At 38.9% G+C, this 13,524-nt stretch overlaps 1 protein-coding gene across 5 annotated transcripts in view; it reads right to left on the minus strand.

The window, feature by feature from the left end:
* Fndc3b (fibronectin type III domain containing 3B) overlaps nt 1-630 on the minus strand; it is a 326,246-nt gene extending 325,616 nt beyond the window's left edge. For all 5 annotated transcript variants that reach the window (XM_071615472.1, XM_071615470.1, XM_071615471.1 and 2 more), the window contains exon 1: nt 515-630. The gene's annotated coding sequence lies outside the window, so the exon portion shown is untranslated. The remainder of the gene's footprint in view (nt 1-514) is intronic.
* Nucleotides 631-13,524: the final 12,894 nt, after the last annotated feature.

Consider the following 13,524-nt stretch of genomic DNA (forward strand, 5'->3'; position numbering starts at 1 on the left):
CACGCCCCCCTCCCTCCACCATATGGAAATCTACAGCCTCAGAAAGTGACACGTCGAAGATTCCTCGGCCTCGCCGCCCGCCCTCCCCCTCCCGGGCAGCGTTCCTGCCGCGGAGATTCCGGGAGGGGGAGCGGATTCCTCGGACAAAATCTGCTGGGAAGGCCAGGGGGTGGGGGTAAGCCCAGATTTCTTTCTTTCTTTTCTTTTTTTTTCTTTTTTTTTTTTCCCCATTAAGAGGACTCTATCCTTTTTTTTCCTTCCTCCAAACCTCAGCAAGCAGTGGGGGACAGGAGGGGCCGCCCCCTCGCCAGTCCGGTGTTCCCGGGTACCCCCGAGAGCGAGGAGTGCCCCGGCACTGTGGCGCCAAGTTTTCACCGGGAAGCCAGAAGCACTCACGGGCCAGGGACGTACTTCGGCGGGCTCGGCGTGCAGCCTGGGGCTTTCCAACGCGCAGGGACCGGCGGCTGAACGAGGGTCCCCGTCCCCTCCAACCCCCGGCTCCTGCACGCCTTACCTTCCCTCCGGCTGAAACGCGGGGCTCCGAGCGCGCACACCCTGGGTCGCCCACGCCTTCCCAGTCGGCAGCCGGAGAGTCCCTGCCGCCCCCTTCGCCGCTCCCGCCGCCGCCGCCGCCGCCGCCGCTCTCCTCCTCCTCCTCCGGCCGCCGCCGCTGCTCAAATAACTACTAGGAGGGTTTGATGGGGGATTCCGCCATGTCAATGATGTCGGGACCACATGGGGATTTGGGGCCCGCCCACTACCGTAAACCGCCGAGTATACCCGCCGGAGCAATCGCAGACTCGCGGGGGACCTCGCTTGTCCCCCAGCCAGGCCTAGCTACACAAAAACTCCGCTGGATTCAGACAGATTACAGAAGTCTGAAGCTTAGGGCAACTCTCAGCTCCTGAACTGCGAGGGCTGCGCGTTCTGCAGATCTCCAAAACGCCGGCAGGAATGCAGGGTTTGCTCAGTAATAAAGCTAAGACTGACATTTTATTTCATTTACACGTAATATTTCCCTTTTTCTGTGGCTAATTCCCACAGTAACCTCGTCAGCTGTCACTCCTTTATTTCTCAAGGAGTTTTGTTCATGAAGCTAACATATCATAAGCAAGTTTTATGAGCCAAAATTAAAATATCTATATTCCCTTTCAGTGTCTGGTATGTGCCCTTAAGTGTAGAGACTGTTTTTTCCTCTTATCATAGCACAGTGCAAGGATCACAAAAGGGCTCATTAAGTAACTGTTGAGTTATATTAATTAAATCAAATGTAATATATTCCTATTGCACAAGCTCAGGGAGGTCAACAGATTACTTCTCATCTCACCCCTCAAATTAGGGAGGGTTTCAGGAGAAAGCAGAAATTAATGGAGAGAGACCCCTCCCTACCATAGCAACCCAGGTATTCTATATAACTCCTCTCTCTCTCGATTATTAAACTACAAAGGAATACTCAGTAGCGACCAGAGACAACATATCATTCTCATTGACCCTAATTAATAAATAAATAAATAAACAGTACTTATTAAAGTAATTTTTTTTAAAAAAGCTAAGAAAAAAATCCTTTTCTTGTGGATAATGGCAAGTCCAGGCAAATGGAGTCCTCCCTCCTTAATGGCTTCTTTCCTGTTGATGTCCCCACAGGGGGCTCTTGAAACCATCTTTCTAAAACATGGTTCCAATTCTAAATTATAACCCTGTATGCAAAGGAAAAAAAAAAAATTCTTTAAAGTAGTGGTTCCCCGGTACCCACAGAGCACAGTTCAAGCGCTCATCCTGGCACAGGTGACTCATTCCACTTGGGCCCAAATGCCTTCTCCAGCCTCTGCCCCTCTATCTTGCTCCTGAGACATGCCCTTCAGTCAGCTTAATTCTCATGTCTCCCAAAGACACCCCTTTCCTTGTACATACCTTCCCTCTGTCAGAACACACTTCCTTCTCTTCCCTAAAATCATTTACTTATCCATCCCATGTCCGAGGCTCTTTTCCCATAAGCTCATCATTCTTTTCAGTTCTCATATTTCTTCCACTTGACTGAGTCATGTTCATTTTTAAATTCCCAGCATCAACCTAAACCCCCTTATGTTTATTGAATACATTAATTATAAAGTATATGGGAGAATTTAAATGACTAGATAAGTGGGCCAACTTCAAAGGGTGAAAGTTCAAATTAAGTGTTGTAGAACAAGCTTTACAAAGAAGGGAAGAGTAGGCAAGAGGAATTCAGTGGATGGAAATTTTTGCCTATTTCTTCCAATAGGCTGACTAGATTTCTTTTTATTAAGAAGAATTAATGTATATAAAAATGAATGTGCATCAAAACTCAACTCAAAGTGGATCAAAGACTTAGGCATTAGACCAGAGACCCTGTGCCTACTAGAAGAAAAAGTAGGCCCAACTCTCCATCATGTCAGCTTAGGAACCGAATTCCTCAATAAGATCCTAAAGTGCAAGAAGTAAAATCAAGAATCAATAAATGTATGGTATCAAACTAAAAATCTTTTTCACAGCAAAGGAAGCTATCAAGAATATAAAGATATATATAGCCTACAGAATCAGAGAAAATCTTAGCCACCTGTACTTCAGAGCATTAATCTCCAGGATATACAAAGAACTTAAAAAAACTTAATACCAAAAAAGCAAAAAACTCAATAAATGGGCACAGGAACTAATAGATATTTCACAGAAGAAAAAATAGGAATGGCCAACAAAAATGAAAAAATGTTGAACATCTCTCGCAACTCAACAAATGCAGATTAAAACTACACTGAGATTGCATCTCACTCCAGTTAGAATGGCAATTATCAAAACTACAAGTAACAATAAATGTTGGTGTTGATGTGGAGAAAAAGGTACACTCATACATTGCTGGTAGGACTGCAAATTGGTGCAATCACTCTGGAAAGCAGTACAGAGATTCCTCAGAATACTTGGAATGGAACCACCATTTGACCCAGTTATTCCACTCCTCAACAAATACCCAAAGGATGTTAGTATACTATAGTGACACAGCCACAACAATGTTTATAACAGCTCAATTCACAATAGTTAGGCTATGGAACCAACCTAGGTGCCCTTCAACAGATGAATGGATAAAGGAAAGTTTACATTTACACAAAGGAATATTACTCAACCATAAAGAAGAATGAAATTATGGCATTTGCCAGTAAATGGGTGAAACTGGAGACTGTCATGCTAAGTGAAGTAAGCCAATCCCTATCACCTAATACCAGCTTTGGCACAGAAAAGAAACACAATCAACATTTGCAAATAATAGGAAATTGATACAGTAGAGAGATTGGAAATTATAATCAGACAAAAATCAGTGATATTACACAAGTTACTAAAGTTCTCTGAGCCTATATTTTCTTAATTATTAAGTTATGCTATTGCTTTCCTGCTAAAGTAGTTGTGAAGAATAAAAACTCAAACACCTGATAATAAAAAAAATGATTCTTCCTTGAATGTATAAATTGTCTTTCCTGGTAAAATTAATAGGAAAGAAAACTGGAAGCTTCAAAGAAAAAGATGGGACTTTGGATAGAAGGCTCTCAACTACTGAGGAATTTAGATTTCATACAATGAGAAACACTGTGGGATTATTGAGGCATGAAGTGTTTGAAGTAGGTTTCAAGGTTGATTTTTCTGGCAGGTGGACGTAGAAGAAGCTCCCATCAGAAAGTCATATTCTGAACCTATCTGGGAAATGATGAAGACTTAGATCAGAGTCATGTTTCTGGAAATAAGAAGAACCTCAACCCAACGCAATACAATCTACTATCTGGTATTGACAGTCTGAGTCATCTACTGCCCTAGGTTCCAAATTATAGAACCAAACTTGAGGTTAATACTTTGTTCCAAAAGCAGTTTAGGTTTTATTTAAACCCAAAACCTAGCATCCAATGAAGATACCTAGTTGTTAAGATCTATAACAAAATATAAACACTTAAAAGCCTTCCCATCACCCATGTAAAGTAGGCTGAGTCATATGAGAAAAGAAAAATTTAAAAAAGATTCATAGTTGTATTTCCTGATCTGAAGAAGATATTATAACAAAGGAAATGCCACAGTAACACATAGGTAAACATGAAAGCATTGAAAAGGTCTCAAATGATTAAACAAACCTCAGAGACCCTCTTTAGTCCAAAATACTTAAATTTGAGCTTCTTTGTCAAAGATCTCTGTGAGTGGCTGCACATAACATCTAGAAGACCCAGGTGTTTCTGTCTCAATATCCTCCCTTCTCTAATAGCTGGAGTTGCCACAAAGGCAGGCTCAGGCTTGCCCCTAATCTTGAAAACCCGTCTTGACCTTAGATGGAAGGGCATTAACTCTTTGCATCTACTTCTTATTCTAATGCCTAAGCCAGATCTGAACATTGACAAAAAGCCAATTCATCCTGTTTTGAACAACATTCAGAATTTACTAGAGTATTAAAGGACAATCTTAGAGCAACATCGCAACTTCAGTTAAACAAATTCCTCCAAAACAATTTAACTAGTCAAAGCTGTAGTTTCGCCTTCTTTTCTATTGTTCAGGGCAAGACAAGGACAAATTTTAGCCCAACATTTACAAAAGAAAAACGCATTTCAGAGATCTGTCCAAGAGTTATCAGAACTGTTAAGGTAGAGAAGCTATCGAGATTGTCAGAGATCATGAAAGCACAAGGCTGTTGGGCTCCCCTCCCAAAGCAACATCTTTGCTCCCAGGCCATCCAGCCTCAGCCTGACACCCCCAGGGAAAGGGAAAAGGCTTCTGGCCAAGACAGCAACTCTGAATGCCTTTTGGCAACTTTCCCCCGGTCCTGTCTCTGCCCTCTGGAGGCAGATAAAATAACAGCACTCACCTTGCCTTCTGATGAATTGATCATGTCTATCATTGGCTCCCTAAAGATTCTTATTCCTGGATACATGTCTCTGACATGCTGAACTCCTCAAGGATCTGTCGCCATCTTTTTTTTCTACCACCTCTGGGGGCCTACTTGTTCAAAGCTGAGTATCCAGCTTCTCTGTTCATAATTTTTCAGGCATGATCAGAACAAAACCACAGAGTGGCCCCTATTCCTGCCTTTAATCGGGACAAAACACTCCTATTGATATAGTTGAATTTTGTGCTTATTTTCTTCACAGTTTCCTCATCCTGTTAATTCACAGGTCTCCGTCTGTGAAAAGTTGTCAAGTTGGGCATATATCAGATATGTAATTGAGCTAAATTATTAAATGTTGTTTACAAGTTTTATTTCTCACATATCAGCCTGCTAAGACTTTTTGGATTTGGTCTCTGTCAACAACCTTTCCTGATTTCCTGACATTGATAAGAATGCTTTCCATGTTGCCATCCCAGTCATTAATAAAAAACACAAAACAAGAGAAGACCAAGGACAAACCACTAGAAATGTTTCTCATGAGGCAAAGTTATTTACAAAGCTACAAATATGCACATCACATTGACTTGCCCTGAACCATACCACCATAGAGGAGCAGGTTGAGCCTGAGAATCACTGTGAAGTTGTACCCACTCTCCTACCTGACTTGCTCCTAGGGTCATTTTTTCCTCTGAAGAGGTCTAGACTTCTGAATAATACCTAGATTCCTCCCAACAGTTATGTAAAATATTGTCATTCTGTAACAATTTTTAAAAATTTCCCTGGATAGAAATATACACATATAGATATGTGTAGATATACAGATCTATCTTAGTTTCAGATTCTATAACAGAATAACATAGATTGGGTGGCTTAACAGAAATGTATATCTCACCATTCTGGAAGTTGAAAGTGCAAGATCTAAGGTACTGACAGATCAGGTGTAGGGTTCAGAGTCAAATTTCTGGTTCACAGATGATCATGTTTTGGTTGTATACTCATTAGGCAGAGGGCAAAGAGAGAAAAGGCAAGCTCTCGCATGCCAATTGCAAGGGCACTAATCTTATTCATGAGGGCTCCATCCTCATAACCTAATTACCTTGAAAAGCCCCACCTCCAAATACCATCACCTTCAAGGTTAGGGTTTCAACATACACTTTTAAGGAGGATATAATCTCTCAGTTTATAACAGTGCCCTTCAAAGAGAAATGAAGCAAAGAAATGTCTTTAGCTCAAGCAATGTGGCTCAGACATAAACCATTTTGGTCAAGAAAAGATTCTGAGATTTAACCAGAAAGCAATAAATCGAAGACAGTAAGCTACAGAAACAACTGGGCCAATTCTAGTTTATGAAGAGTAGGATATAACATTTGAAATTGTGTCTCATCTTCTATAGAGTTACTTCGGTATTGTCGTAATTTTTGGTATTTCACATAATAATCTGTTTATCTCACTAGCTAGGGGGTTAAATTTTAATCACATTAACATTATTAAACACCCTTTCTCTGCCTCTGACTGCCAGAGGCAGGACTTCCCACTCTCTTTGGAAGTACTATAAAAACTTTCCAATCCTTTCTAGAAGTTTTCTGTGAATTTGTGGGTAAGTTTTTTCAGCTTGCAGAAGACTGAGAAGCAATGTGGAGTAACTTGTTAACCCAGCCAAGGAGGCCACTTGAACACCTCCCCACAAAGCCAGCACCACCTTTGGCCGACTCCTCTGTTGCTCTGACAAGGTCTGTTATACTGGTCACCAATTAGAGAGCCCTCGGCTCCCAATATCTCATGGTCGTTGTACATTAAACCATTGTACAAATGTTTATTGAACACCAACCACATGACAGACATTACTTAATATAATATAGACTGTATCCATACCTCTAAGTCTCATGGTTTTAGAGACTTAATAAAGAAGTAAACCTGTAACCATATGTTGAGAAAAGTACAACAAAGGAAGAAAACAGAGTGCTATGGTAGCCAAGGAAGGAGAGGGCAGGAGTCTACTTTGAGAGAAGTCTTTCTGTAAATTGATATGTAAGCTGAAATCTGCAGAAAAACCTTGCAGACACCCAACCATGTGTTACACGCTGAAGTTGAAGAGAACTAAACATACACAGTTCAAGTGGCAAGAGATGACACTGGGTAAATTGTCAGAGCCAGATCACACATAGCTTTGCAGGTCACATAGGGTTTATATTCTATTCAGAGACACTAGCATGGATTTTAGAAAGGGAGTTTCAGTTTCATGATTCATGATCTGGTTTCCTCCTATAAATGATTGCACTGCAGGGCATGTGAACCCTGGGAGAGAAGGAAGGCTAGATTGGAAGCAGAGTGGCCTTTAGAGTGGATCAGGTAAGAGATGGTGGCAGCTTGGCCTAGGGAGTGGCAGTAAAGACAGAGAGTAATAAATGGACTTGGGATACTGCAATGGAAATGATATGATGTCACTGATTTGTTACTGGAGGTGAGGGAAAAGTCTGGAGACAAAAAAGAATCTATGCAGAAGTAGCAAGGCTCAGTGGTAGAGCGCTTGCCTAGCATGTGTGAAGCCCTGGGTTTGATTCCCAGCACCGCATGTAAATAAATGAATAAAATAAAGGTCCATCAACATTAAGAAGAAAGAAGTAGCTTCCCAAATTTCGCTTATAAATCCCTTGCCCTTGAGACACACACACACACACACAAAACCATGAAGGCTCACTGAGTGAGGCAACAAGTCACAGCGACAGTGTGCTCAGAGCCACACCTTCCCTCCCAGCTTCTGATCCCATGACTGACGAAAGTCACAACTGATCCCACGATAGACAGTGTTACTAGATCAGACGCCTGGCACAACTGGCTTCCTGGGGGATAAGATCTTCCCCATGTTCTCAGGGACTTTCCTAGCAACCTCCAAGAGGGGCTCAGACATTAAGCCCCAACCTTGGACCTTTGTCTGCACTCCAAACAAATACTCCTGAAACGAGCCAGTGAGCTTCCCTGGGGCCTACTGCTCTTGCTCAGGATCCTTCCTCGGACTGAGTGAAAACTGATCCTGTTACCCTTTTTTTAAAAAATTTTTTATTTGTTATTTTTAGATACACATAACAGTAAGAGTGTATTTTGACATGTGATCTATACGTGGAGTATAACTTATTCTAATTAGGATCCCATTCTTGTGGTTGCACATGATGTGGAGTTTCAGTGATCATGTATTCATATATGAGCATAGGAGAGTTATGTCTGATTCGTCCTACTGTCTTTCCTATTCCCATCTCCTCTCCCTTCCCTTCATTCTCCCTTGTGTAATCCAATGAAATTCTGTTCTTCCATTCTCCCCACCACGTTACTGTGTGTTTGATGCCGTTAATCTTTTCTAATGGAAAGAACACTGATCTGTTGCTATGACTTGCTGTGTAATCTCAGAAAAATGATTTTACCTCTCTGGGTCTCCGACTCCTTATTTAATATTTTTAAAGAATTAGACTTCATCTAATGTCATTTATCTTGCAGTTTCTGGGATCTTTATGGATGGATTAACCAGCATTTTCTTTTCCTTTTTTAAAAAAAAAAAATTTTTTTGATACTGGATTAATCCTAGGGGTGCTTTACCACTAAGCTACATCCCCAATCCCTTTTATTTTTAGATAGAGTCTTGCTAAAATGCCCAAGCCAAACTTGAACTTGTGGTTCTCCTGTCTCAGCCTTCCGAGTTGCTGGGATCACAGGCATGTGGCACCACGCCCACCTTAACTAGCATTTTTGATGGCCCAAATATATCCCTATCTTGTCCATGATGATATCACAATATTAGTGTAGAGACCGCTCTGCTGCCTTAGTAGCTAAGTTTGTTACTTATCTATTACTTATCTTTCTTAGCTGGGCACAGTAGAATGCACCTGTTGTTTCAGCAACTTGGGAGACTGAGGCAGAAGGATCACAAGTTGGAAAACAACCTGAGCCATTTAGCAAGACTGTATCTCAAAAAAAAAAAAAATTTAAAAAAGGACTGGGATTTGACTCAGGTTAAAGCACCCCTGTATTCATTCCCAGTGCTCTCACCCAAAAAGTTTATCTTTCTTGATGAAGTGATACACTTCCTTTATTTAACAGGAATAAGGTAATTTATTTTGATTCCTTTTTGCCTTGTCTGCTAAGAATGTCAGAAATATATTATGTTCCCAATTATGGCAATTATCCTTAGCCTGGGATTTCTGATAAAGACATTCTTCCTCCTTTTTTATTACATAACTCTTTTTCATTGTATCTTTATTTTAATGACCTATTTTACCTCTGTCTTAGTGTATGCTGTCTTATCCTTATGAGACATAGGCATATTTTATTTACCACTATTTAGGCTTCAAATGACAGAAAATATATACAAAATAGATTGAGAAGGGAAAAAATATCAAGGTTAGAATGAACAGCTTATGCTAAATCTGGTTTAGAATTCCTGAACCATAATGAGGCTCATACAAATGAAACTGTTATCATTTTTAAAATTATTTAGTTTGTACGTGATAGATGAGAGAATACATTGTTTATTCTTATTAGGATAAGTTTTAGTTACTTTACATATATTTACTAACGACTTTTACTATTCAAACTTATGTTAATTATTCCAAAGAGTAAGAAATAAATTCCAACATTGTCCCTATTCTTAGGGAGTTTGTAATCTAAGTGAGATTATCACACACTGAAAAATAATTCTATAGTTTGATCATATACTGAATTAATTAGGGTTCTCCAGATAAACAGAATCAATAAGATGAAGATATAGACATATTTTCAAGGGAGGGAATGTTTAAAGAATTGGCTCACACAGTTTTGCAGTTTAGGCTAGGAGAGTAAAGATTCAAAGAGGAATTGTTGCAGCTTGAGTTCATAGGCAGTCTGAAGGCAGAATTCTTTCTTTCTGTGGGGATCATCAGCCTTTTTTCTCCTAAGGCCTTCAACTGATTGGATGAGGCCCACTCACATTATGCAGAGCAATCTGCCTTATTCTACATATTTAAATGTTAATCTCATTGTTTTTTTTTTTTTTTTTTTTTAAAAAAAAGGAAACCTTCACAGCAACATCTAGACTGGTGTTTGACCAAATATCTAGGTATTTGGGCTTAGCCAAGTTGACACATAAAATTTACTTTTAGACCATTAGAGAGTTTAATTGATATCTTTGTCTTTGTCTACCCCCAAATGTCTAGCACTGCCTTGCAAATAAGAGATGCTCAATAATAATTGTTTAATCACCAAATTGAAAAAACTGCATTAGTAGTACTGTGAGATTTCATCCTCACTAAAAAAATAGAAAGCATTTTATATACAATCTATATACACACACACACACACACACAAAGAAACCACACACAAACATATATACATACATATATACATACATACATATAGTACTCGAAATCATAGTCTACCCATTTAGGAAAGTACAGATTTATCAACCCAGATTTTAAAAAATTTTTTAATTAGTGTATTATAATTTTACATAATAGTGCAATTCATTATGCCCTATTCCTACATGCACATAATATAATTTGGCCAATCTCATTCCTCACAATACAGATATTTTTGAAAGTAAGGACAACATATATGTGTTCATAAAATATTTTTATGTGATTTATAAAATAGATATAATATCCATTTAAAATTATCTTTATTGCTACAAGATGTTATTCTAAGACTTCATGCATACAAAATGATGTTGTATAGATTTATCTATTTTTTTTAGTATGATGTTACTTCATTTACTTTTTGTCTTTCTTTCTTTTGAGAGAGAGAAAGAGGATCTTGCTAAGTTGCTCAGGCTGGCTTCAAACAACGCTGGCACTATTGATGATCAATGATGCTGTATATAGCTAAAGACAAGATATGAATAGGAGTCTCTTTGACACAGGCACATAATAAACACTGTTAATGGGATGGCAACCATGGGCAAATCTGATGGTGTTAGATCCTTCACAATTTACATTTTATCCACAGCCCTAACTTTAACAGACCATGTTGAAATTGACTACTGAATCAATACTGTACCTGTCCCACTTACCTCCAGAACATCAGAGCTAAAACATAATCAACAGGAGTACAATAATTAGAATCACAGTTTTATGGGCATCATGGCTTAAGCCTATAATCCCAGAGACTCAGGAGACCAAGGCAGGAGGATCTCAAGTTCAAGGCCAGACTCAGCAACTTAGCAAGACCCTCTCTCAAAATAAAAAATAAAAAGAGATGGAGATATAGTTCAGCAGTAAAGCATCCCTGGGTTCAATCCCCAGTATCTCTCAAAAATTAGTATTACAAATAGTAATAATTGCTAATATTTAGAATTTTTAATTTTTTTATAGATTGTATGTTTCATTTACTTTTCTTCATTTAATCCTTATAAGGGAAGTGTCATTATCATAATTGCACCCCATTTTATAGATGAAAAAGCAAACTTCATGAAGTTGAGTAACTTGCCAAGTCACAAAGTTAAAGAACAGGGAAATCTGACAACAATGATAGTCAAAACATTTAACATTGGATATGACTTGGCATCCAACCAATCAGAACTAACACCAACCTTCTCACCATGGGTGATATCAGCCTGAATCCAGGTATGATTACTACTATGAATAGTATTGTTATCTTGTACTCTGTAGGCTTATCTTTTTCCTCTATAGCAATAAGCTGAGAGCATGGAGCTAATGTGACAGGAGCTCCACCTTCAAATCAATCTCCCAGCTCTGGTGAAAAGTTTTGCCCAAGATTTTTTTCCTTAAGGAGACCATTATTTTGTATATGCTCGGGCATCGGTAGATACCAAGGCAACCAATTAAGAGGTAAAAGTTAATTACTCTGTTGTTTATCTTTTCTATTGCACTGTTTTTATCTTTTCTATTGCATCTGATAATGACAGGCTATTTTGACCTCTAATAGAGTTTTAAGGGAGAAGTTGAAAGAAATGGATAAAGTGTGGTATCATCATAAAAGTCAGTTGCTCACTGAAAAACAGCCAGACCCAAGAGAGGATTAAGACTTCAACATGTATTGAGGATCTCCTCCTTCTTTACATATTTCCCAGGTGTACATCAATTTCTGCTACCCAATGGTGAGTATCCCTTTTAGTTCTAACCTAACTCTAAAGCTCTAAAGCACATTTCTTGTAAATCCCTTAAGTAATCAACCTTCTTTAAATTAACACATTCAATCATTTAATCTGACCATCTTTTTCTTTTTTTTTTTTAGAACTCACTGTGTGCCAGGGTCAGATGTATAATAAAATCAAATTCCCCACCATACCAAAATCCAGTACCAGTAGTCCCCCAAAGTCTGGTTATTTTTTTTTTCCCAACACACAGTTATCCTGATAAAAGGACATGGGATTCCAGTGAGAAGAGGCACAACTCTTACCCTCTAGGAGTCTGGTGATGTGACAGCAAAGTGAATTAACGTTCTTATGAAATAGGATATGTGTGATGGCAGAGGTTACCATAGAGTGCCCTCTGAGCAAAAGTAATGATATGCCTGGGGTTCTCAAGAGTAACTCTTCCCATGAATACCTATTACTATATGTCTTCCAAACTATGACCCAAGGAAATAGCTAATGATTGGTAATGTATGTTCCAAAGCACAATACAGAGTATTTCTTTTCTTTTTTAATTATTTATTTATTCTGATGTGTTATGTATGACAGCAGAATGCAATTCAATTCATATTACACTTATAGTGCACAATTTTTCATGTCTCTGGTTGTACACAAAGAAGATTTACATAATTCATGTCTTCATACATGTACTTAGGGTGATGATGTCCATCTCTTTCCACCTTCTTTCCTACCCCCATGACCCCTCTCTTCCCTTCCCTCTACTTTGCCCTATCTAAAGTTCTTCCATTCCTCCCATGCTCCTTCTACCATTCCTATTATGAGTCAGCATCATCATATCAGAGAAAACATTCGGCATTTGTTTTGTGGGGATTGTCTTACTTCACTTAGTTTAATATTCTCCAACTCCATCCATTTACCTGCAAATGCCATTTTATTCTCTTTTAATGCTGAGTAATATTCCATTGTGTATATATACTACAGTTTCTTTATTCATTCATCTACTGAAGGGCATCTAGGTTGGTTCCACAGTTTAGCTATTGTGAATTGTGCTGCTATAAACATTGATGTGGCTGTGTCCCTGTAGTATGCTGTTTTTAAGTCCTTTGAGTATAGTGGGATAGCTGGGTCAAATGGTGGTTCCATTCCCAGTTTTCCAAGGGATCTCCATACTGCTTTCCAGTTTGGCTGCACCAATTTGCAGTCCCACCAGCAAAGTATGAGTGTGCCTTTCCCCCCACATCCTCGCCAACACTTATTGTTGTTTGTATTCTTAATAGCTGCCATTCTGACTGGAGTGAGATGAAATAGTTTTGATTTGCATTTCTCTAATTGTTAGAGATGTTGAACAATTTTCATATATTTGTTGATTGATTGTATATCTTCTTCTAGAAGTGTTTGTTCAGTTCCTTGGCCCATTTATTGATTGGGTTGTTTGAGTTTTTTGGTGTTAACAGTACAAAATATTTTAAAAGCATAAAGAGGTTTTGTGTGACCCTCAAATTATTCCACCTATAAACTTCTGACTCCTACATATACAATTTAAGCACTCTCCTTTACCCATCCCCTTAAGTTCTCAAAGAAG

The sequence above is a fragment of the Marmota flaviventris genome, chromosome 8, assembly GCF_047511675.1.
Source record: "Marmota flaviventris isolate mMarFla1 chromosome 8, mMarFla1.hap1, whole genome shotgun sequence".
NCBI lineage: Eukaryota > Metazoa > Chordata > Mammalia > Rodentia > Sciuridae > Marmota > Marmota flaviventris.